Source organism: Ornithodoros turicata, chromosome 6 (assembly GCF_037126465.1).
Source record: "Ornithodoros turicata isolate Travis chromosome 6, ASM3712646v1, whole genome shotgun sequence".
Taxonomy (NCBI): domain Eukaryota; kingdom Metazoa; phylum Arthropoda; class Arachnida; order Ixodida; family Argasidae; genus Ornithodoros; species Ornithodoros turicata.
In genome coordinates this window covers 65,942,908-65,965,693 of record NC_088206.1, presented here as the reverse complement: position 1 = coordinate 65,965,693, position 22,786 = coordinate 65,942,908, and the positions used below count along the sequence as shown (strand labels likewise).

At 45.3% G+C, this 22,786-nt stretch overlaps 1 long non-coding RNA gene across 1 annotated transcript; it reads left to right on the top strand.

Moving 5' to 3' along the window:
* Positions 1 to 6,178: 6,178 nt before the first annotated feature.
* Positions 6,179 to 13,898, top strand: LOC135398207 (uncharacterized). The gene is made up of 3 exons (XR_010424035.1): positions 6,179 to 6,343; positions 12,070 to 12,241; positions 13,623 to 13,898. It is a non-coding gene; the product is annotated as an uncharacterized LOC135398207 (long non-coding RNA).
* Positions 13,899 to 22,786: the final 8,888 nt, after the last annotated feature.

The following is a 22,786-nucleotide window of genomic DNA, read 5'->3' as shown; positions in this document are numbered from 1 at the left end:
TCGCTTTGCGGACGGTATCGAATTTTCCTGAGGAGCAGGTAACGTTGATAGGAGGGTAACACGGAGGGAGTGCCGAGCTGTTTCATGTTTTATGTTTACTTAGTTATAAAAGCTTGTAGTATAAAGGCTAAGTATGTGCCTCTATGTATTTGTTCACCTCCTCTCTCAAATACGCACTAGGAACATTTCTTCGTAAAGAGTGCCATCACTCGTCGCATTAGACGTCTTCCTAGAAAATTTCTTTTCGCCCTTAAGTACGAATTGGAAAACGTTTCGATGTAGGGAATAGCGCTGTGTGTTCGCACCTGTGTAGCATTTGGGAGAAGTGAAGTAATAATTACGATACAAGTGCTACAGTCGTTCGGGCAAAGGAATCCAGAAAACTAATTTTCAACAACCTTTCGTGCGTTTTCTCCGAAAATTACATTCTATTGTTGCTCAAAATAGTGATTCGAAAGACATTCTGACATTTTTGTGAACCTGCTAGTGCTATTTAAAAGAGACGGACAGAACGACCAGACGAGGATAAATCCCAACTTCCAATTAACTTTATTTTGAACGACGACATCATGTGTATCATGCATATCATATCAGTTTCCTGTTGCGTAACCTATCCCTTTAAGACACTATAGTCTAAGGAAGACCAGTTCTTCCTCTGCAAGAATCACTGAAGGGGTGCTTACAGATGCAGGACCGAATTTTCCAGCCTACCTAGTGTATTTCTTTTTCTTTTTTTTACCAGCCCAATCTTCCATTCTTTAGACGAGTGAACATACATTCACCTTTCGGCTTTAACGAGTTTCCTACGCAACTGGGAAATGACAGGTGCAGAGACGAAATTGTTATTTCTTACGCCATTTTCTGTGAAAGGAACTGTTCATTCGAGGACTGGTGACGCCATAGAGTCTATAGTTGACGTTCTTCGAAGCTCTGCAACTGGGAAACATGATATTAAATGGTCCTCAAAGAAATAGTTCACCATACAAATGTCGATCGGTGTGATCAACATGAATTATGTTCACTTTCCTGCCGGACTGAAATTCATTCGCCGTGCATTTATATCAGAATTGTGAACCTTGAAAATGCAATTCGTTGACGAATGCGACATGATGAAAATCTGTGCATTGTCGAGGGCGTACCAACATCGACCCCTGTAACTTCCATAGTCCGCAGGGAGCATAGGATTCCGACAACGACGACAATCATGTAGCGGCAAGATGACTGTCGACATGGGACTCTTCTCGAGCACTCCCAAACAAATTAAAAGAGCATGGAAGAAACATTTAACATGGCTCGAAACCCTGCTTCATCTGTGAAGCTGTCCACCAGGAGTTACCGTGCAAAATATTTTCGCTCTGTTGTGTATTGTCACTGCGCAAAAAATTTTACAAAACACAGTCGGAGAAAGCAGCCGTGGACGAAAGACACGAGCCTCGCGTGACGTAGAAACTGGTCAGTGCATTGTTTCTTTGTTTTTCTCTTCTCAGCTCACGCGCAGCTTATACATGCTTGAGCTGTGCCGTTGGACGTCACTGGTCACGTGCCGGAGCCCGTGATACGTCACGATGTGTTCTCGTTCGTCGATGCGCTCTTTGCACGTGGAGAGTTTTTTTTTTTTTTTTCAGCGACCATGATGTGATTTTCGCGAATTCTGAGTATTCTGCCGGAAATGGTTCTCATGATTCCACACTATCATACACACATCGACTTTTAACCGTATTCCTTGCGCCGGGGGCGCAGTTACCACGCAAAAACAGCGGGGCGTGACCGCCGGATACATCTCTTCGAAGCGAGCTTACGTCATCACCGTCCACTCCTGTCAGCCAATTGCGGACAACCGGGAGCACACACCCCGCGGGACCACGTGGGTGTATGGTTTCGGTTTGGACAGGAATGACGTTGTATGTCTGCCGTCGAAATTAGTAGAAATATGGCGAAACGCAAATTGTCAGCGATGGAGGAAGAGATTATGCGACGCACACATCGTCCAGGAACCGTTCTGTACGCAGCAGCTCCCAAGCGGCCACCGACAGAGACGTTTTCTGACGGAGAAGCTCAGAGAGGGGGAATAACGTGCTCCGGTAACAATGCTGACAATCAACGGCTACATTACACTTTTGGTGGGATTCTGTTTCAACGATTAGATACGATCTGAGCTCAAGGTCAAATTAAAACATATTTCGTGGCGAAGTTTGCCTGCTTGCAAATTTCGCAATTTGCTCCCAAAGACCGTGCCTCGAGGAGGCACCCGAATTCCTCGCCGTCTCCGCGGTTTGGGCGCCACAACCTAACTCCCCACTGCAGCGGGGACGCGAAGAAGAGAGGAGAAAGACGCGGAGCTCTCAATGACGTCAATGACTTCAATAACGTCACCTTGTCTTGGAGAACCTGAAACCATGTTGTACTGCTGCTTCTTTCGAAAATTCGTGGACACGCATAGTGTCCACTGATGGTTTTACTTTGCTCTGGGAATTGCAAGCCTCCATAATGGCTAAGCTGACCCTTTTTTTTATCATCATGGAACATATCCCCACCGCCCACCCCACTGATGTCATTTTTCTATTTTGCGCACTGAGTCTTCAAACGAGGTTTATCTGTAATACGAAATAAAGTAAATATTTGCTGAGTCCGTAGTGGCGCTTTAACGCCAATTAGTCTGCACCAGCGTGCTTGCATGTTGCTTCTTTGTTCTACAAGTAAAAGGCGGTCTGATTTGATTTCGGGTTTTCAGCGGCTGTTTCGGGCGTTTTCTGGGAGTTCGCCCTGTACCGGAAGCCCCTAGGTGACCCAGATATAGACATATTTTTTCGGCAATTCTTACGCTGAAACCGTCGATAAGCTGTTCCCACAACTTTCGGATTTTTTGGTTAACGGGAAGTTTTAGTTGTAGTTGGCGGGGTGCTGTATCATTGTTACCGAGCTGTTTGGTTGTCTGCCATGGCGTCATTTTATTGACTTAAACCGAAACGTTACACCAAGGAGCGATGTCTTGCAAATCCGTTAAATGAGACTCAAACATTTTCAAAGTCCTGCAGGTGACTCCTGACTTCGACGGATTGAGTGTTATCGAACGTGTAACTCTTGTAATCGTTGGTTTGGTTCGAAATATAAGAAAAACATGGCGAAAGTTGTCATAACACAACATTGGACCGGTCACTCTTGCATGCGTTGAGCGTCGATCGTGTTTCACTACGAGATTTCAAGGAGGACGCTTGGTTCCACGAGTGTTCCCCGAGTAAGATATTTTGTTATGCCATATGCTAGCGCCGCGAAGCAACTGTGGCTATGAGCGACGTACAGATGTAAACAGATAGACAGAGGTCAGCAGGAAGGAGTGGGTGACAAGGGGGTTTAGTATGCGTCCTGGGCCGACTTCAGGGGGAACTGTGCCGACATTCGTGCGGAAAGTCTTTGGAAAACCCAGGAAAAACCTAGAAAAGCACGGCCGGTGGTGGGATTCGAACCCACCACCTCCCAGTCTTCGCTACAACCAACGAGCGGTACTCCTTCCTGCTGTCCTCTCTCCGTCTGTCCACATCTGTACGCCGCTCATAGCCACAGTTGCTTCGCGGCGCTAACACGCAATCAAACAAACAAAACAAACAAAAACAAAACCAACGAGCGGTGCACCTCAACCCCCTCGCCCATGCCGCTGGTCCAGGAAGTAAACACTCTTAGAAATGAGCTTCACCGCATAGCACGCTCCTAGCCAACCATCATCTCAAATGATATCGTTATCTTCACTGATTTGTTGAAAACGGGAGGCGTACGCCTTTTTCGTGACAATTATGAACAGCATAAGTGTCACAAAAATGGCGTACGCCTCCCGTTTTCAACAAATCGGGGCAGATAACGATATCATTAGAGATCATGGTTGGCTAGGAGCGTGCTATGCGGTTAAGTTCATTTTTAAGAGTGAATGCCAGAGTGGAACACAGCTTTGCAGACAGACGATTCGTCAGTCACCACGTACTTTTTTTGATGGCCAGAGAAAACCTTAACTGTAACCAGACGTGTAATATGTGTCTTACGATTGTTAGTGAGAAAGTAAATATTCGCTGTTATAAAATATCATACCGTTTCGGGTATACAGGGTGTCCCAGAAAACGTGTCATTGAATTGTAATAGAAAAACTACGCCGCCTATAATCACGCGGTCAACGACATTTGTTCTTACTAGGTTTTTGCCACCTCCTGATGTGAATGTCATGTATCGTAAGTTTAATTATGCAAATATTTGCTGACTGAACTCTGAAATTTTCGAAGTAAAGGTCACTTTTTTGCCCCACCGATATGAAGGGCGCGCCGAATTCACTCAAATTCATGATAATTGACAGTGATATTCACGAGCTGTCTCACTGAAAAAAATAGCCGAACATCATGCTTTTCGGGGCACCGGACCATAACGAGCCAGGAGTTTTTGAGCGCAATCGCTCTCAGTCCAACGAAAGGAAGTTTCAAGCCCAGCCCACAGAGTGATAGTAGAAAAAGTGACAGTTCCTGAGATTGGGAGAGGGAAAGCATGATCCCAGCGAAAGCCGGACGCCATAAGCCATGCCTGTGTTACCTCTTTCTGCGATGCCGGTGGTGAGCTGGGTTTCTAACCTCCTTTCGTCGGACTGAGAACGATAGCGCTGAAAAATTCGTCGCGCGCTATCGTCTGGGAGGTCCGTAGATCATGATGTTCGGCTATTTTTGCCGATGGGATAGCTCCTGAATATCCCTGTCAATGATCACTAATTTGAGTAAATTATACACGCTCTTCACATTGATGGAGTAAAAAAATAACATTTACTTGGCAAATTTCCGACTTCAGTTCGCAAAAATTCACATAATTAAACTTACGTTACACAACATACACATCAGGAGGTGGCAAAAACCTAGTAAGAGCAAATGCCGTTGACCGCATGATTCTAGGTGGTGTAGTTTTTTTTATGATAATTCAATGACACGTTTTCAGGGACACCCTGTATAAGGAGTTATCCCAGGGCGCATAAGGGATAAACGCGATACCTTCTTCATGGTATACTATCGTTATACCTCATTGAGGGTACATTATTTTCACCTCAGGGTATAAACATATACCTCCTAGAGCATATATTTTGAAGACCTTGTGGTATAATTGCGGAAAACCGTAATATTCCATTTATTTCCGCGTCATATCCGGGTGGTGGCTTGGCACAAACAAAAAAAGAAAAAAAGGAAAAACGGGACAACAGGAACGATAACGAAACAAGAAAATACCTGGGCACGCTCGCACACAAACTCACAAAGTATGAACGAAGAAATAATGAAGTCACTGAAAAGGTTAGAGGCTTTGTGTGTTTCTATTTTCTTCGGTGTTTCAGCCTCAGGACATCAATTTAGATCGTGGTCGCAAAGCATGGATGCGAATGGGAGAAGGAAAAAAAATGAAGTAACAATTAGCATCAAATTGGAAACCTGGAAGCAACACGACAAATATTAGGAAAACTATTTCCTGAAGCTGTTGGCATTTGCTGGAGAACAGATACATATACAACACACCACGGCTTCGCATGGTGGAGTCCTTCCTTCGCCCGGGAAGCAACTTACGAAGTGAGGACCTGTAGACTTATTATTTATTTATTTTGGGCTTTCAGATGTCGCTACCCAATCTAATTAGAATGCTACTGTATTACCGACTATGTTTTTAATGAACGTACTGTTTAACTGAGTCAATATCGTCCCGACCACAAATTAATGTGATTCCACACGTTGCGGAAGAAAATGATTCCAAAAGGCGAAAGGTATACACTTAATAGGGAAGTACCTTTTGTTTGTTTGCAAAAAAATAAAAAGAAAAGAGGAGAAGTACCTTGTTATACCCCCAACTGCCGTGGAAAGTATAGGCTCACTGATCACAACTTACACATGTTTAATAGAGAGGGGTAATGAGGTATAAATATGGTACTTTAGACCTGATTTATACCTTTTTTATACAGTTTATATACATTGTCTGCTCACAGTGTTGAGGGAAACTCCAGACATAGTTATCCGAGATTTATTGTTCCAGTTGCAGTAGCAATTCCGTGTTGGCAGTGACAGCGAATGAAACAGACACTTCAAATCACCCTGTCAGAAAAGAGCATTGTTGGGAAATATCAGCTATGCGCACACCTGTGTTACGAGCTAACCATAAGGTATAAATGCCAGGGACAGCGGATAATAGAAGTGCAGCAGGATTAACCTTGTATCTGAACCACAAGCCGTTTGCCTTGCAGTCGTTAACGCAGTACTGAGCATGAAGAAACACGGCGTGTTGTGGTGTGTTCTGTGGACACCGCTGATCTTCATAAACATTACGCTCTGTGACTGGGATCCAGGTAGGTCACAGGATTACCATTCGCAGAAGTGTGTATTCGGTGATTAGAACAGTTTCTTCAAAGTTATCCGTAGTGAAACGGCGTACCTTAAGGTTATATCCAGAGTGTGGAACCGAACCGCAAGCCAATCAATAACCGTTATTTTTTTTATTTTTTGGCGGAACCGGAACAGCCATCTTGGAGCTCGACCGGAACTGAACCGATTGAAGAAATTCCCGTTGCCGGCTGAATTAACGGCTCGGAAAGATTGATATTGCCCATCGGGGCTCCTTCGACCCTTGAGATCGCCACCCAGAGCTACACTCTTAAAACAAAGCTTCACCACATAGCACGCTGAAGGCCAACCACTGTACACAGTGATACCTCTATCACTCTTGATTTGTAGAAAGCGCGGGGCGTACACCTTTTTGTGACAATTAACATTTCTGCATATGTGTCACAAAAAAAGGCGTACGCCTCCCGTTTTCAACAAATCAGGGGAGATGATTGATTGATTTTTAAAAGGAAAAAATGGAGATGTTAGTCTCGAGCCACTCGGGACTGGCTACTCCGGGACGCGTTATTAAGAAAAGAAAGGGAAACTACACAAAACTCGACGCTTTGAAACGGAATGGAAACAGAATAAATGAGAACATCACCACCTAGTTTGGCACCAAAAGCGAAATCTGAATGCACAAAAACCAAGACCGTCACAATGTGTCACCAGCTCCGGTGGCGCAGCGGTAACGCGTGCGCTTGGAGACTGGGTGGTCCGCGGTTCGAATCCGCGGGCCGGCTGTGCCGTCTGGGGTTTTCCTGGGTTTCCCTCAGATGTGTAATAGGCGTATGCCGGCACAGTTCCCCTGAAGTCGGCCCATGGACGCAGCTATCCTCCCCCCGAGCGGATTCCGCTCGGTCTTCCACTTCACCCTTTCCTCTCCTCCTCTCCACCACCTTTCCCTTCCCGAGAAACATGCCGCCTATTCAGGCAGGCAGACCTCTCGGGTTCCTCCCAACGACACTCCTCCTCCTCCTCCTCACAATGTGTCAGAGAGGTCCGTCGAGACGAGAAACTGCGCAATGGCACGCATGGCAGGTATGAGCTGTTTTGCTGGCCAGCACCCAAGAACCTTTTCGGTGGAGTATGGCCGATTATCCAGGCGGGACAGGGACACAAGGGTACAACGGTGTGCACTGTACCTCGGGCTGTCTTGGAGTATATGATCCACGTCCTCAACTATATCACACAGACCGCAGTTGGGGGACGGGACCATGCCGAGCTTAAACAAAAGTCGTCCACTGTATGGCACGTTGAGGCGAAGCCTGTAGATGAGCGACGTGATGGGTCGAGGAAGTGCTGACGGCATATAAAAACGGAGATCTGGGTCCACGTTGCGCAGGAACGACGTAGAAGGGACACTTCTGCGCCAGTGTTCACTACACAGACGTCTCATAAGAGTACCAATTGCTTGCTTCGCGTCCCCTTGGGTGAAATACGTAGGGTGCGTCGGTACGCCACGTGCCACATGAGCCCGTCTCGCAAATAGGTCGGCAGCCTCATTCCCAGGGACGCCACAATGACCTGGGATCCACTGCAAGGTGGTGTTATGTGTCTGTGTGACAGTACACGAATACTCCTTGAGGACGTCACACACTAGTGGAGCGAGGGAGCTCGAGCCCATGGTGCACTGCAGAGCTTGGAGGGCGGCTTTGGAGTCACTGTATATGGTCCAGTGCATGGGTGGTTGACGGGGCACAATGAAGGAAAGCGCCATAAGAATGGAATGCAGCTCGGCCGCAGCAGCCGACGTCGGGTGCGACAAGGGGGGGGGGGGGTAATGGCAGGATAGGCTCACCGTTGTTGGCCACACAGAAGTAGGCGTCGTCACGACTATAGCCAAAAAAGGTGCGACAGCCTAGCGCTTTGTTCAATGGACAGCAAATCAGGGGAGAGAACGATATCATTCGGGGTGATGGCTGGCTAGGAGCGTGCTATGTGGTGAAGTTCATTTCTAAGAGTGTAGGCAACCATCATTCCGCATGACAACGTTCTCGCCCCTGATTTGTTGAAAACGGGAGGCGGAGCGTATTTTGTAACATTATGCATGAATGGTACAAAATGGGCTCCGCCTCCCATTTTCAACAGACGAGAACGGTTTCATTCCGGGTAATGGTTGGCTAGGAGCGTGCTATGTGGTGAAACTCATTTTTGAGAGGTAATAAAGTAATAAATAATAATAAAGTAATCAAGTTGGTGTTGTGTGTTACTCCTCGTTTATCAGCGATAATTACGCGAAAATCCGACGCGAATTAGTGGAGTTATTTCTCTGCAATTTCATGTAACGAATGCCAGCAGCAGACGACAGATATTGAGAGCATTCCGGAATACCTTCTCTGCAAACGTCACTTGGATAAGGCCAATTAGTGAGCGCCCTTTGGCGCGGACAAGGCCAATCGGGGACCGACAGAGAGACCTTGGCGTCCAACCGCCGTGCGGGAGTGATGGCGTGTGTCGGTCGCAGCTATAGGGGTGGTATTCAGTGTGTTGCTGCATAGACGAAAGCGTACAGAGCGAACGCAATGCATCCTGGACAGGTACTGGCAAGGCCGGTGCTAGGGGTGTGCGGGGCCTGAGGCAAAGGCACATTGCGGGGCCTGTTTCACACGATTAAGTGCATACTTGATATTAAAAAAAACGTAATCCCTGGTTGAGGGCTTCGTACGCGGGGCCGATGCAAGCGCGGGGCCTAAGGCGGTCGCCTTACTCGCCCCCCCCCCCCCTATCGCCGGCCCTGGGTACTGGTCGCACGTCAGAGTAAATCTCAACGCACACGTAACCTTAAAGATGGCCGCGCCCGTGATCGGCGCTCAAACCGTCTGTACACAACGCGTTTGTTGTCTTTCGACTATGGTAATTATACTTATCCGATTTTATAGTTTTGTACATCAGGCCTCGTACCGTTCACGACTTCCATAGATGCGATGACGATCTCGCATTTCGATACGCTGAGCCGATGCGATCTACTGAAAGCTAAGGAGAAATGGGCTGCCATGTCGCGGAAGAAGCACCGCATCGTTTACGCTGGCAAAATAGCTATACCGAAGTGCAAGGGTGCAGACGGGCTGGTACATTGTAATAACGACGATAAAACCTGAGACAAGGAACAAAATATGTTCATCTCTTGGCTTTATGTCTACGGGAATATGTCGCGAAGCGGTGAGACGGCACGTAAACAATGTCACATGACCTCAAAATGACGTTTTCGATTACGTGTGGTCGGGACAAGGTGGCGGTTTTGCATGAGGCACCCGCTTGAGGGTAGTTAGAAAAATGGCGGATTTATGTCATCCCTGTGGTAGCGGTGAAGTTCGAGATCGGCTCGTGTAATACTGTTTCTGGTTACCGTTAACGTAGCCAAGAGCGTGACACCGTGTTCCACGAAACATGGTCACTTCAGACAGCAGTCACGCTGGTAAGCGAAAGCTGGCGTATATATACCGAGACCTTTTCAGTTAGTGTATTGCGGTGCGAACGAGAAGAAGCCTAAATCGGAGAAAATAGTGAGCTTTAGTGTACGGTACGCTACCGCCTTGCCTTTGAGTACGTACGGAATAGCGCGATATTTCTGCGCACTGCGGCGAAGCTCGATGCACTAAAGCTCTCTATTCGCCTGCACTGTCATTCGCGTGCCCGCCTTACGCAAATTCTGGCTTAGCTGCAGACGGAGTGCGAACCTTTAAAACTCGAAAGAAGGAAGTCACTGAAAAGGTTAGCCAGCGGTAGTACTCACATCTTCTGGATTGCTGGAGTCATACTGCTGGTTAACCTTTTCAGTGACTTCCTTCTTTCGTTGTTCTTAGGCACTTAGAGGCTTGTCTGTTGTGTTGTCCTTTCTCCTGTGTTCCAGTCTCAGAACACCTATTTCCATCGTCTTTAAAACTCGTTTATTTAATAAGTAAGACGTTTTCGGCAGAGAAACTTCCCCAAATGGACTGTGAAACCATGCCGCACATTACGGAATCGGTCTCGTACACACCTGTCCGGATGCGATATTCCCTTTACGGCTTGATTACGCTGCACAGTAGCACGTGTAGATGTCCGAGCAACGCAAGTGAGCATGGAACGAGCGACTGTGTCAGTATAGTGGGCCGTTAAGTATTGTATGTGGGTAAGTTACCCGATACCATGTACATGACATTGTGAATGCATAATTTAAATTACACAAAATTTCACGCTCACAGTCAGTGGCCTAGCGAGATCTCAAAAGTAGGGGTGCTCGGTACAAAAGACCACTCCTCCCCTCCCCCACGCCGCTCTGATCCTGGGTACGCCCACACACTCATCCCTGGGCATATAGCAAGGTGAGAGATGAAAGTACAGAATATTTGAACGTTTAGTAATGCGTTTACACTTTGGGTGTCATCGCGGTGAGGTCGCCTGATGAGGTTTGAAGTAGCTTGAAAATCTCATAGCATCAAAAGTATCCAAGTATGCTGCTTAAATAGACGCCGGTAACTGCCCCCCTCCCCACCACCCCACCTCATATATATAATTTTCTTCTCCTCGGATTTGCACAACTTGCTTGGATCGGGTTGCGGCAGGTAGGGGGCTCGAGCATGGCGTACAATTATCATTGGCATGGCGTACCATGAACTACCATGCCAATTATGAGGACGATTACCAGAAGCACAACAGTGTGTATTCAAAATATCGGCAGCTCTCGTCCTGAGGCTTCTCCCCTAACCATGTATAGTTAGAGATTACTATTGTATATAGATCTATCTATTATATCTATTAATATAGATTGTTACTATTTTAGAGACGTGTTTCTAGGCATCTGTTCCTGTACTGCATCCCTCAACAAGACATCAATTACGGCATCCTTGACTAGACCAGTTAATGAAGTGGCGAGTTACCACATTTACATTAATTATATGGATTGATAGATATTGCAACTAATCCCGCTATCTCACCGCGGAAACGCCTTAAAAAGTTTGTTTGGCCACAACCATACTGTGCGAACCGCGAATAGCCCGTGGTACACTGGTTGCCTTGAGCGCATGACCCATAACCGTCTTTTTTTTTATTTTTTATTCCGTGTTAGCGCCGCGACGCAACTGTGAGCGGCGTGCAGGCGTGGACAGATGGAGAGAGGACAACAGGAAGGAATGGGGACAGGGGTTTAGTATGCGTCCTGTGCCGACTTCAGGGGGAACTGTGCCGACATTCGTCTGGAAAGTCTTCAGAAAATCCTAGGGAAAACCTCAGGCAGTACAGCCAGTGGTAGGACTCGAACCCACCACCTCTCAGTCTTCAGGACGACCTTGACTATACCACCAACAATCGGGACGCCTTAGCCCGCTCGGCCATGCCGCTGGTCCATAACCGACACGTACAGAGACACGTACGTTTGGGACTAGTAAGACACAGACTAGGACTTAGCTGTTGGTGGGACTAGTAAGACACAACTATAAATACAATCCAGTATTCACTCCAAGTACTTATTGTGAGTAAATTTACTGGTCAACAAATACATTCCTGCCCCGTTATGTAGTAAAACGACCTGATTAATAATGAATGCTGCGTATATGCTCCCCACACTTAAATCACCTAACCAGCTGCATGTGTGCTCTAACATTTCTCGAGTAACATTTGACGCACGGATAGCATAGAGAAAGGTCGTTATTGCACTACTCTAGCTTCGTCTTTCACCGACTGTGCGTGTGTTCCTTCTTATGCCCTACAGAGGAAATGGACCCAAAACTTTGCAAGAAAGGTTGTCGAACGAATTGCACAAACAGTACCGAAGTAAAGGAGGGGTATTCCTATAATTATAATAACAACAGTTGTGACGAAGTGAAATGCTGCGGTGGACCCCCTCCTTTCACCGAGAAAGAAAAGTGCTACTGGTTATGCGAGTAAGTATGTAAGGTATACCTACTAGGAGTACACTTTTTTAGACTGCTCACGCCATTTTCTCTTACACGATGACATGTGGCGGCAGTATGGCGGCACTGTTCCTTCGGTGGAGCTGTAACGTTGCGACAAGGGTGCTCTAAAGGCCGCGTCCCATAGTTGTATGCGAGCAGCAGCAGCAAAGCAGCAGCGGTGCAGCAGCGGCAACATGGCAGCAGAGCAGTTTGCTGCTGCTAGCAGCAGTGTCTCTGCTGCTTGAGGCGTCCCATAGCTTCGTTTTGAAGTAGCGGCAGCAGCGGCGTAGGAGGTCCAAAACGTGTTGGCAACTACGGCATTGTTTACGTTTCGAACATTCCGAAGGCGTACGCAGTAGCTAAACCTTTTAGTACACACACGTAGGAATGCAATTCTAGGTGAAAGGCTGAAGTGTGTGGGATATATTATGGATCTGTAGCTCACAAGTGGACTGTGAAATGTTTGTGGTGGTGGTCTGAGCCTCACATTACCTAATTGACTATTCGTTGATATGTAGGAAGTCTCGTGACATTCAACGTAGGTCCGTCCTTTCGCACTGCTGTGCAGAACAGCCTCTGCTGCGGTTGTACGGAGTCTTCTACGGGATTTTGCATATCAATTATTTATTAATGGTTAATGATTTTTTTTAAATAATCGTTTCGTAGTTACACGCTCACTTCGACAGAATGTCCGAATGACAGAGAACGTGTGCGTGGAGAGAGTGCAGGATAGGAGGAGGAGGCGTGGAAAGAGTGAAAGGGTTGAAAGGGGGAGCAGAAGGGCAGATGTGCACTAACTGTGCCACGGATGCGTCGCCAGCATGTTTGCCCAACGGTGTCTGACAGAGGGGTGTGACGTCAGAAATTTATAAGGAATATCATATAAAAGCTGTTGGTCTCACCGCGCGCGCGTCATTATACTGTGTTCAGCCTTCGCAATGTCACCGAAAAAGCACTAATCCTTGCAGCCAGAAGAAGCACATCGAGCTTAAGAAGTGAACGCATGACAATCACCCTTCACCATACATTGAAAGCTTTCAATAGTAATAAAAAAGGGTATTGAAAAGTGTATCACCGTAAGTGTACCACCGTCGATGGCACTGTAAAGCTACTGCGCTTTAGCGGGCTGAGAACACTGGTCAAAGATGCAGACATTTTGCATGCAATTTTATGAGGCTGCCATTTGCTTTTGATATGTTCTGTCACAAGGAAGCCAACTCCACCATAAATTGACCTAAGCTACCTGTTGGGACACGTCATCACGTTGTAGGATTTATACTATATAGGGCTGCTTATCGTTATATGGTGCACATTTCTCACTCTGATATAACTGCTGCAGGTTTTATGACTGTTTTATACATTTTTGCAGTGAGTCATACAAATGTTGTGACGGTCCGCCAGAGCGCTGTCGTGGAGATAGACCTGGATTCCAGGGCTCATACTTTGACCATGGTACTTTGGAATGCACACCCTGGCAAATCTGCAGAAATGAAACTGTCAACGTGTTCTACAACAAGGCTGAATGCAGTCGAGTATGCCAGCATGTGAAACGGTACAACAAGGACCCGAAGAAAAAGGACCCGAAGAAAAAGAAACCGAACACGAAATCGAAAAAATCAAATTAAAGGGAGACTTCGGAACCAAATGGATTTCAAGTGTGTATTATTTCTACAATCATTTACATGACCAGAACACGGTTATCAAATATTTGCTATAAAAACAAAGCAGGAATCACAAAAACGATTTTTGAAATTTGAGAAAGACTGGCTGTGGCCAGCCTGCGTCGATAGAAGTCTTTTGTGGAAAACACTGGTCGGCAGACGTCGCCGTGCATGCATTCCATTCTCTGCGTACCTTGTGTTCATCTACTCTCATAGTTCTTGCGTTAGTTATTCGGCAATGAGCGAAAAGAGAGGTGGATCGGGATGTTGCTTCAAAACGTGTGACAGCAAGTGAATTTTGGCGTCGGATGTCACCTATTTCTTCTTTCCAAAAGATAACAGCGTTGCCGTCTGTGGGAGGCAATGCTGTGAAAGGCGAGACAGACAAAATAGCATACAGCGGAATTTGTAACCGAATTTAACACCTGAGATGTTCCACATCAGAGGACGTCACATATATGAGCTCAGAGTATAAGGAACAAAACGTCCGAACGAGTCATGCTATATTCTTACGCTGTTTTCCGACATTCCGAAAGCCGACTTAACTTGGCGCGTACATCAAATAACAGAGCATACATTATCGATAACGGTATTTCCTAGCCTGTTAATGGACATGCATGGACATGTCAGATAGATGCAGCAGTATGTAGGCCGTAGATCATGCCCCCAGGGAACTGGTTGACCACGATTCCTCTCTCCAAAGACATAGAAAGCATCATACGTGGTTATGAGCGTCCTGTAAACAGAATCCTTAGAAATATCTTGTATGCGAGCGATTCTGAACGTTGGATCGGACGGATCAGAAATATGGAAGTATCGCCCGCGTATAGAACTGTTGGCTCGTTCAGATAAGATACCAGGTCATTTATGTACGCCAAAAAGGGAAACGGCCCAAGAATGGAACCCTGGGGGACACCCGCCGAAATGTTGCCAACAGATGAAGAGGCATCACCAAGTTGAATAAATTGCTTTCGATTAGACAGGTAGCTGAATATAAGTTTGAGAGTTACGCCTCGAATTCCATATCGTTCTAATTTCGAACAAAGTAATGGATGGGCAATCGTGTCAAACGGTTTCCGAAGGTCAACGAACACGCCAATGGTTAGGAGCTTAGACTCAATATTAGACTTAATCAACTCGCAGACTGAGAGGGCTGCTATTTCAGTCGACCTGTTCCGGCGGAAACCAAACTGGTTATCCGATATCAAGGAATGCCTCTGGAAAAAATCCTCTAATCTGGATAGTATTAGGCGTTCTAATATCTTACTGATAGTGGGTAGAATCGCGAGGGGTCTGTAGTTCCCGGGAGATAAACGGCTACCGCTCTTGAAAATTGGGCAGATTTTCGAGACCTTTAACTCATCAGGGTACGATCCTTCATGAAATAATGCATTGATGATGGCGGACAAAGGCGTTGAAATCAGTGTAGCCACATTTTTAAGAAACTCCACAGATATGTGGTCATATCCTGAAGCCGCCGTGTTTTTCAAATTGTAAATGACCGACTGGACTTCTTCTGGACAACAAGGGGAGAAGAAACATGTGTGGGGGTTACGAGAAGGCAAGATGTGACCTAGCTCAGAATTAGCGTTGTCTGAAGGTACGAACGCAGCGACATTTAAGAAGTAATTATTTAATAGATTGCATATAGCTACTTGATTGTCAAGAATGTTCCCTGAATCATCAGCGAGGCTTGAAATGGCGTTTGACTGCCTGCTTTTCCCAAGAGCGCAATTTACTAAGTTCCAAGACTTGCGTGAATCTCCAAAAGCTTCATTAAATTTTTGGTAGCAGTAGTTTCTCTTAGCTATGCGTAGGAGTTTGCTAGTCATGTTACGGTATTTAACGTATTTCTCTCTCAACCCTGTGTTATCAGGGTTCAGACGATGTTTGTTATTCAAATTTGACCTACGCTTTACACATTGTAAGAGCCCAGTAGTTAGCCACGGTTTCCTTTTGGTCTGTCTTTTAGAACATATTTTCAGCTTTGACGATGCCTCGACACTGAGTAAGTACTTTATGAAATGCACTAAATTTACGTGTAGCACATGTGTCTGCATCCACGAAAAACCAGTTGACGCTCTCGATATATGACCTAGCTAATGAGAAGTCACAGAAACTTATAAGAGCATGAGAACTATTTGTCATACAACGTTTTTTCTCAATCGCAAAGATGATGTCATGGTCGGACATATCGCAGGGCAACACTCCGGCAGTGAAGGAGTCCGAAGGAATGTTAGACAGGATATGATCTATGAGGGTACCAGTATGTCCAACTTGGGTACGAGTAGGGCATTGAATCCATTGGTCAGTGCTATTGGCGAGTAATATATTTAGATATGAAGTTGACTGACCTTTATCTAATAAATTGGTATTTATGTCACCCATAATGAAGATATTGTACTGGTTCCGAAAAAGCCCATTAAGAGTAGCATCTAGTCTTTCCAGGAAGGGACTCATGTTGCTCTGGGGTGACCGATATATCACACCTATTATGACGTTCTTATCTCTGAAAAGCAATGACTCTTTCCTGAGGCGCTCAGAGGGAACTTGGATGAACAAAGTTTCACATAAATCACCGCCTAGGTTTATGTCATCTCTCAAATGATAAGTCAAGGAATCATCAATAACTGCGCAACGCCGCCGTGGAGCCCCAACACACGATTAGAGCATTCCAGGTGATAACCACTAAACGAAAAGTACTGCTCATTAAACTTTTTTAACCATGTTACGGATAGACCAAAGATTGTTATCCTGTTTGTTAGTGCCGTAAGTAATAGGGATAGATCATCATAATGTTTATTTAAACTTCGGACATTTAAATTAAAATAAGAAAAAGCAGACCGTAAATAATTCTCGTCAAGGTCTTGCAAGGAAGATGGAGAACAGAATTCCGAGGCTTCACATCGTCACGAGCACCCTAAGTCATAAGAGCGATGTCTTCTCTGGTCTTAATATGCAGAACTGGAGAATCGTCAGATTTTCTGGCGTAGATTTTCCCTTGGCGGGTCCAAAGGTGTTTCCAGTTCACTTCTTTCTTATGTGCTACCGCCGCGCCTAATACTTGCTTGTTAGCAGGCGACAAGTGCTCATTAATGAATATCTTCACATCACCAGCAGGCAGTCCCAAAGATGAACAAGTCAGTTTCACTTTCCTTGACATTTGGAAAAGTTCATCCCTTTTAGCACGAGAAATCATGCGGACAATTATATTTTCCTGAGTAGACTGTTTTGTTGGGACGCGATGACATACTTCGATATCATGATCTTCAAACTTCACTTTTACTGCTTCAGCAATTGATTTCACAACATTAGCTGGACTTGGGATGTCCTTGGGTAGGCCTCTGATTTCGAGGTTAATTAACCTCTGATATTGCTCTATGGCATTCAATTCTTGCTGTAACTTATACACGGAATCCTTAAGTTCAGCATTCTCACGCTTGATATCAGCTACTTCGCTACGCAATGCTTTTAATTCTTTGATGTCGTTTTTGCATTCCGACAAGGTATCTTGTCAAGCTTGAATGGCGTCCTTTAGGGAGCGATTATCAGCACGCATTTCTCTTTTGAAATCATCAATGATTTTGATTAGCTCTTTGATTTCTTTGCTCGACATCGTGCGTCAATAATAGTTCACACAACAAGAAACACCAAGCAATACTTCAGCGGCAGTGCTGTACAATACTATATGGAAGTTTACAAGTTGGTGTTTCTCACCTGTAACACAGGATGTGATCAGTACATGTTCATTGACGTAGCACTGCCACTGAAGTAAGGACGAGCGCAGAGCAGATGCGTCTTTTAAGCTTTCGATGACGGAAATGGTGTTTGCAACGACGTAGCTGCGACGACTCAGAACATATTGATAATCAGGTTGTCGAAGACCATTTGTGTGTCAGATAGCAAGGGCACGCAGGCTGAAGATTGCAATCTGTAACACAGGATGTGATCAGTACATGTTCATTGAAGTAGCACTGCCACTGAAGTAAGCTAAACAGCGAGCAGACGACAGCATCCCATCGCAGGAAGAAGAGGACGGCGACCACGACGACGATGACTCACGACAGCAGACGGACACATGCAGACAACAAGACAGAGTAGCCAGCGTAGCTGGCGTAGATTTGTAGCGAAAGAGCGGTTTGATTGGTTCATCTGCCGTTGACGCTTCCGCAATCGCGGACGCTGGGCGAAAATATCTGGCATGCATGGGCAGATCGGCGGAGGACGCTCACATTTTTGACGCCTCGGCAGGGCGCCCGACGCTGAGCGAAGTTCGCAGCTTTTTCGCTGTACATTCGCTCCATGGAGGTTGCCCTTAAGTGCATAAGAGGTCGGGAAGCATACACAACGGGCTTTGTGGGGCCATCCGGCGTTATAAGAGATAAAACAGCACCAAGCCATATGGTGAAGCGTCAGCTTATACTTGCAATGGTATACTGGGATCGTAGTGCTGAAGCACCGTCGCACACATCGGTGCGTCTTTTATTATGTAAACGCCCACGCTGACAGACCTGGAGTCCGATCTTCAACTTGTTCTTGTCTCCATAACGCGCGTTAAATCCATCACTTCACACGTGATTCGTCACGAGCTCTTTCGCGAGCCTACCAAAACAGCATTGGAGCTCGCGAACTTCGAATACAACGATAAGGCTTGCTATGTGAAAATTCAACGTCCGGGCCCTGGTCCCACTGCCATGCCGTTTTTTCACTTAGGTGGCGGTTTAATGGAAACGGAATTGTTGATAATGTGGGAATGAACTCTGCATAGTGTGCATATGTTGCCATTCACAGGAACGAACGAAGCTGTTTACGACCTTGCAACACGGAGGCGTCCAGTATTCAGAGGCGCGTCCAGGCCAAAGAAACGAAGGTCCGATTTTAAAAAGTCAAACTTCTCTTTTTTCACCCTCACGCCTCGCTCGCTTAAATGTTGTAATACCTCTTCCAGGTTTTGCAAACGCTGCTCTTCATCTGTCCGCACTGTAATTAGGATATGGGCCAAGTAACAGACGACGCCGTCTAACACTTTCAGCATATTATTCATGATTCTCTGGAATAACACTGGGGATAATAACATGCCCAAAAGGCAGCCGGTTCAGTTGAAATAAACCCTCGTGCATAATTACAGTCAAAAGTGATCTTGACCACCACTCATCACAACTTGGTTATATGCTCGATTGAGGTCTACTTTGGAACACCCTTCCAACAGCTAACACTGCTAGCATCTCAACAATGCGTGGTAGAGGATCTTTTTGCTATGAGTTGGGGATATAATGCTTTTTTCACCACACAACCGCGTTGCACTACACTTTTTAACGACTGGTATGATGGGTGTAACGTCCTGACTAGTCTGTACCGGAATCCACACGCGAATTTAAAGGGACCGAAAAGTGAAAATAAACCCATCGAAACTTTATGCTCAGCGAAAAGCTTGAACCTTCAAAAGTCCAAATATCAAAGAACTCCGCTGAAATCGCTGTAGCTTTTCTGTAATCGAATTTTCCATGATTGCATGTCCAGGGGCCTAGTAGGAAACCGAGCAGTCTGTCCGCAATTGCATCACCCAGCGCCATCTGTCGAGGACGCATGTAATACGCGCGCTTCCGGTCGCTAATCCGGCGAAAACGAAAATGGCCTTAGCATTTGTGACCACTTTCTACGTCGAGAGTGTCGAACTTCTTGAACATGAGTGCGCTGGAATTCCGCGTTCGAGAGCTATCGCTCACACAACTTCTGTTCGTGCGATAGCGTGATGGAAAGTGTGTTCTTCGCAGCAGAAGATTCCTCATCCAGAGATTTACCGGAGTCACATTCGTCCTCACCAGTAGCTCACCGCGCCATGAAGACGGACTGGTTTGTGAAATTTACATGTATCAAGGAGAAACACCTGTGTAAGCCGAAACAAGCGCTGTTTTATCGTCGTGCTGGTATTCATGTGGGAAATGCAAACCGATGGATACCACGGACCAGTGTTTTTGCTGCCGAGAGGTAGAGAATGCGTGTGAAAAGCAGAGACAATTGCATCGCAACTAACGAATATTTCGAAATACTGTGCCTGGACACCGAAGTACTGCAAGTGTCTTTTACAAACACCAGAGAAACTGAAGAGCATGGCAACATACGCGGAAGCGCCGTGTGGTCTTTACGCGCTACTTGAACGGCAAACTGGACGGAAAACCCTTATTTCTGCAGGAAATTCCGTCATATCACCTGTCGGCTATTCACAAGGAGGATATGGGGTGCTCTGAGAAAGTACAATAGAAAGTATTCTTCCTGCGTGCGTCGTGCATTTAGAGACGCTTTCCCCATCAGTGTGCGGAATTGTAGAAATGTATATATTGAACATGAGAACATGAGACATATTGAACATCTTTCATCTGTATATATTGATGTCATATATATTGATGTCAGCAAATTTTCATTTCTTGCTTGCTGCAAGTTTTTCTCATTGCTTTTTCTTTGCAATCACAGCATATTATAATTATTAGTATGTTCCTAGAGGGTTAAGTAACCTGGGGGCATATCTATATTTGTAGATTATACTCATGTCTTGTATATGTGAGGAGTAAATAAGATAATTTTCATCAGTGTCACTCAGCTGAACTGTGTTCATAGCCTTTTAATATACTTCTTATTGACCAGATTTTCAAATGCCAATTAATATTTGAACCGAGATTGGGATTTAACACTTAATTAACTCTGTTTTGCTAAAAGGAGTAATTGTAACTGATTCATTATCATATCACCAACTAACATTCGTAGAGAAGGACTTCAGGGCTGACTTCAAGTATTGCAACCCTTAATCTGGGTTCAAAGTTAACCATGCAGCATTGGTGTGGGCAATAATACTCCAAAATGCTAAATAATTTATTGTGTAAGTTCTCTGTTACTGTGATTGAGATGTACTTTTGTAAAGTACTTTTGACAGCCCTGCAAATTGAAAGTGGCTTCAGAGTACACGACAAACGCATCGTAACATTTAATTGAAATATAATGTAAGAGCAGAAGTAACATTTTGTCACAACTCAATCTATAGCCTTCTTTTTTTCATTGTCCAGGGATTTAGGAAACAGAGCAGGACTTCCTGCCCTCTGATGTTTTGACATGCTTGATAGAGTTGTAAAACCTGCAACAAAATAATCAAGAGACGTATAAACAACTTTGTCTTTCCCTTTTAACAAGAAGGTTATATTTTACCATTTGTGCACTTTTGTATTCTGTGTCGATGAAAAGATTACAGGAACAATAATGCTGCAGATAGATCCAACAATGACCTGTCATCTTGATGAAGATGAGAACTTTTCTTCACGTGTGCAAAGTGAGAGAAAAGAAACATACAATGAAGGTTGTACAAAAACAGCAAATCTACGTTGACTAAACTTTTATATATGAGGATGTCACCACGTGTAGTTTCCATCCAAAAGTAGGAGTAGGCAAAGTTGTTTGGTTGTTGTTGGCATGTTGATGTGCTATACCGTTATAGCACATCAATATAGATGAGGGGCAAACACAGTAGACAAGCGTGATGGCTGCAAACTCTCAATTCAAGATTTATACAGCACAGCAAGAAACTGAAAGCATGAGTAGAAAAAGGCAGTGCCAATGCAATGCATGGAGAACCACATTAATCTCTGAGCAGGTAGGACCGGGAAAGCAATAAAGAGAAATGACAGTTGTGTCCGAGATAGGGGAACTCTGCAAATTTAGGACCAATATGATGTGGTAACCTTGCATGGCTCGCTGCAGCTGTGATACACTGAAGTATTCCAGTAGTGGGTCTTCAAAGACAACGAACTTCCGCTGTTTCACTGGGAATTCAAGTGTAGAAGATGCATCTCTAGAAAATTAATTAGCGTTCCGTAGTCTACCTCAACAGGAAGTATTCCTCTACCCTTCAAAGAATATGGAAATTCTCATCGGTTTCTTCTCATACTGTTGACGTCATACTAATGTTCTGCACCTGTCAAAAGACCCCCAAAATGTCACAAACTCTGCAACACGTAAAAGATCTAGTGTTCCCATCTGTAGACCTTGCATACCTGTTTTCAGCTATTTCTGCTATGTCAACTTGAGTGCCTGGATCACACACACACGAAGCAGTCTTGCGCCACTTCAACACTGGAAGGCCCCTAAAATTAAATTTGTTGATGTTGACAATGTTCAGCACGGGACAAGCAGGATAACATAAGTTAAATGGAATACGTCATAGCTATATTATAATTTATGCACGTGTGACACCTATACATACCTAAGACGTTGTGTTGAACTCGTCACCTCGGTGATGCAAAATTACTGGTTACTGAACGGCAGTTTGCTTCGGACGTCTGCGCAATTCGCCTCCTACGGCATCTTCGTAGTCATCGGCAGCAAAATGAGCTCAGAACACAGGACACGACTGCTGTATAGCCGATTGCTTCGAACCACATTCGTTTTTGCACACTGTCCTGAGGAATCTTGTGCTAGAACACGCCCGTCGTCGAAGATGAACGAAGATGATTTTCGCATCCCCGAACACCGAAACTACACCAGGCATATGTAGGTCTCTCTAATACGTGACACAGCAGCCACAGACATGTCATTCACTTTCATTTTCTGCTTCGCGCGACCAACACGACCACCCACGAAGTAGACAATAACCGCGATAACACACAGACGGCCTTGCAGATGGCGCGGTGGATCGTAGCTCGTAGCGGCGAAGTAGCTGAATATTTTATTAATGCTTTATCAATGTAGAAACTATGGAAGTGAGCGTCATTTTTAAAATGGCGTTTAGCTGTAAGATAATGTGTGTCAACTTTCTTGTCTACAAAATTAACTCTCACGCGGTAAGGGTTGACCAATCCCTGGGAGCCCTGAACCCGAAACCAGAGTT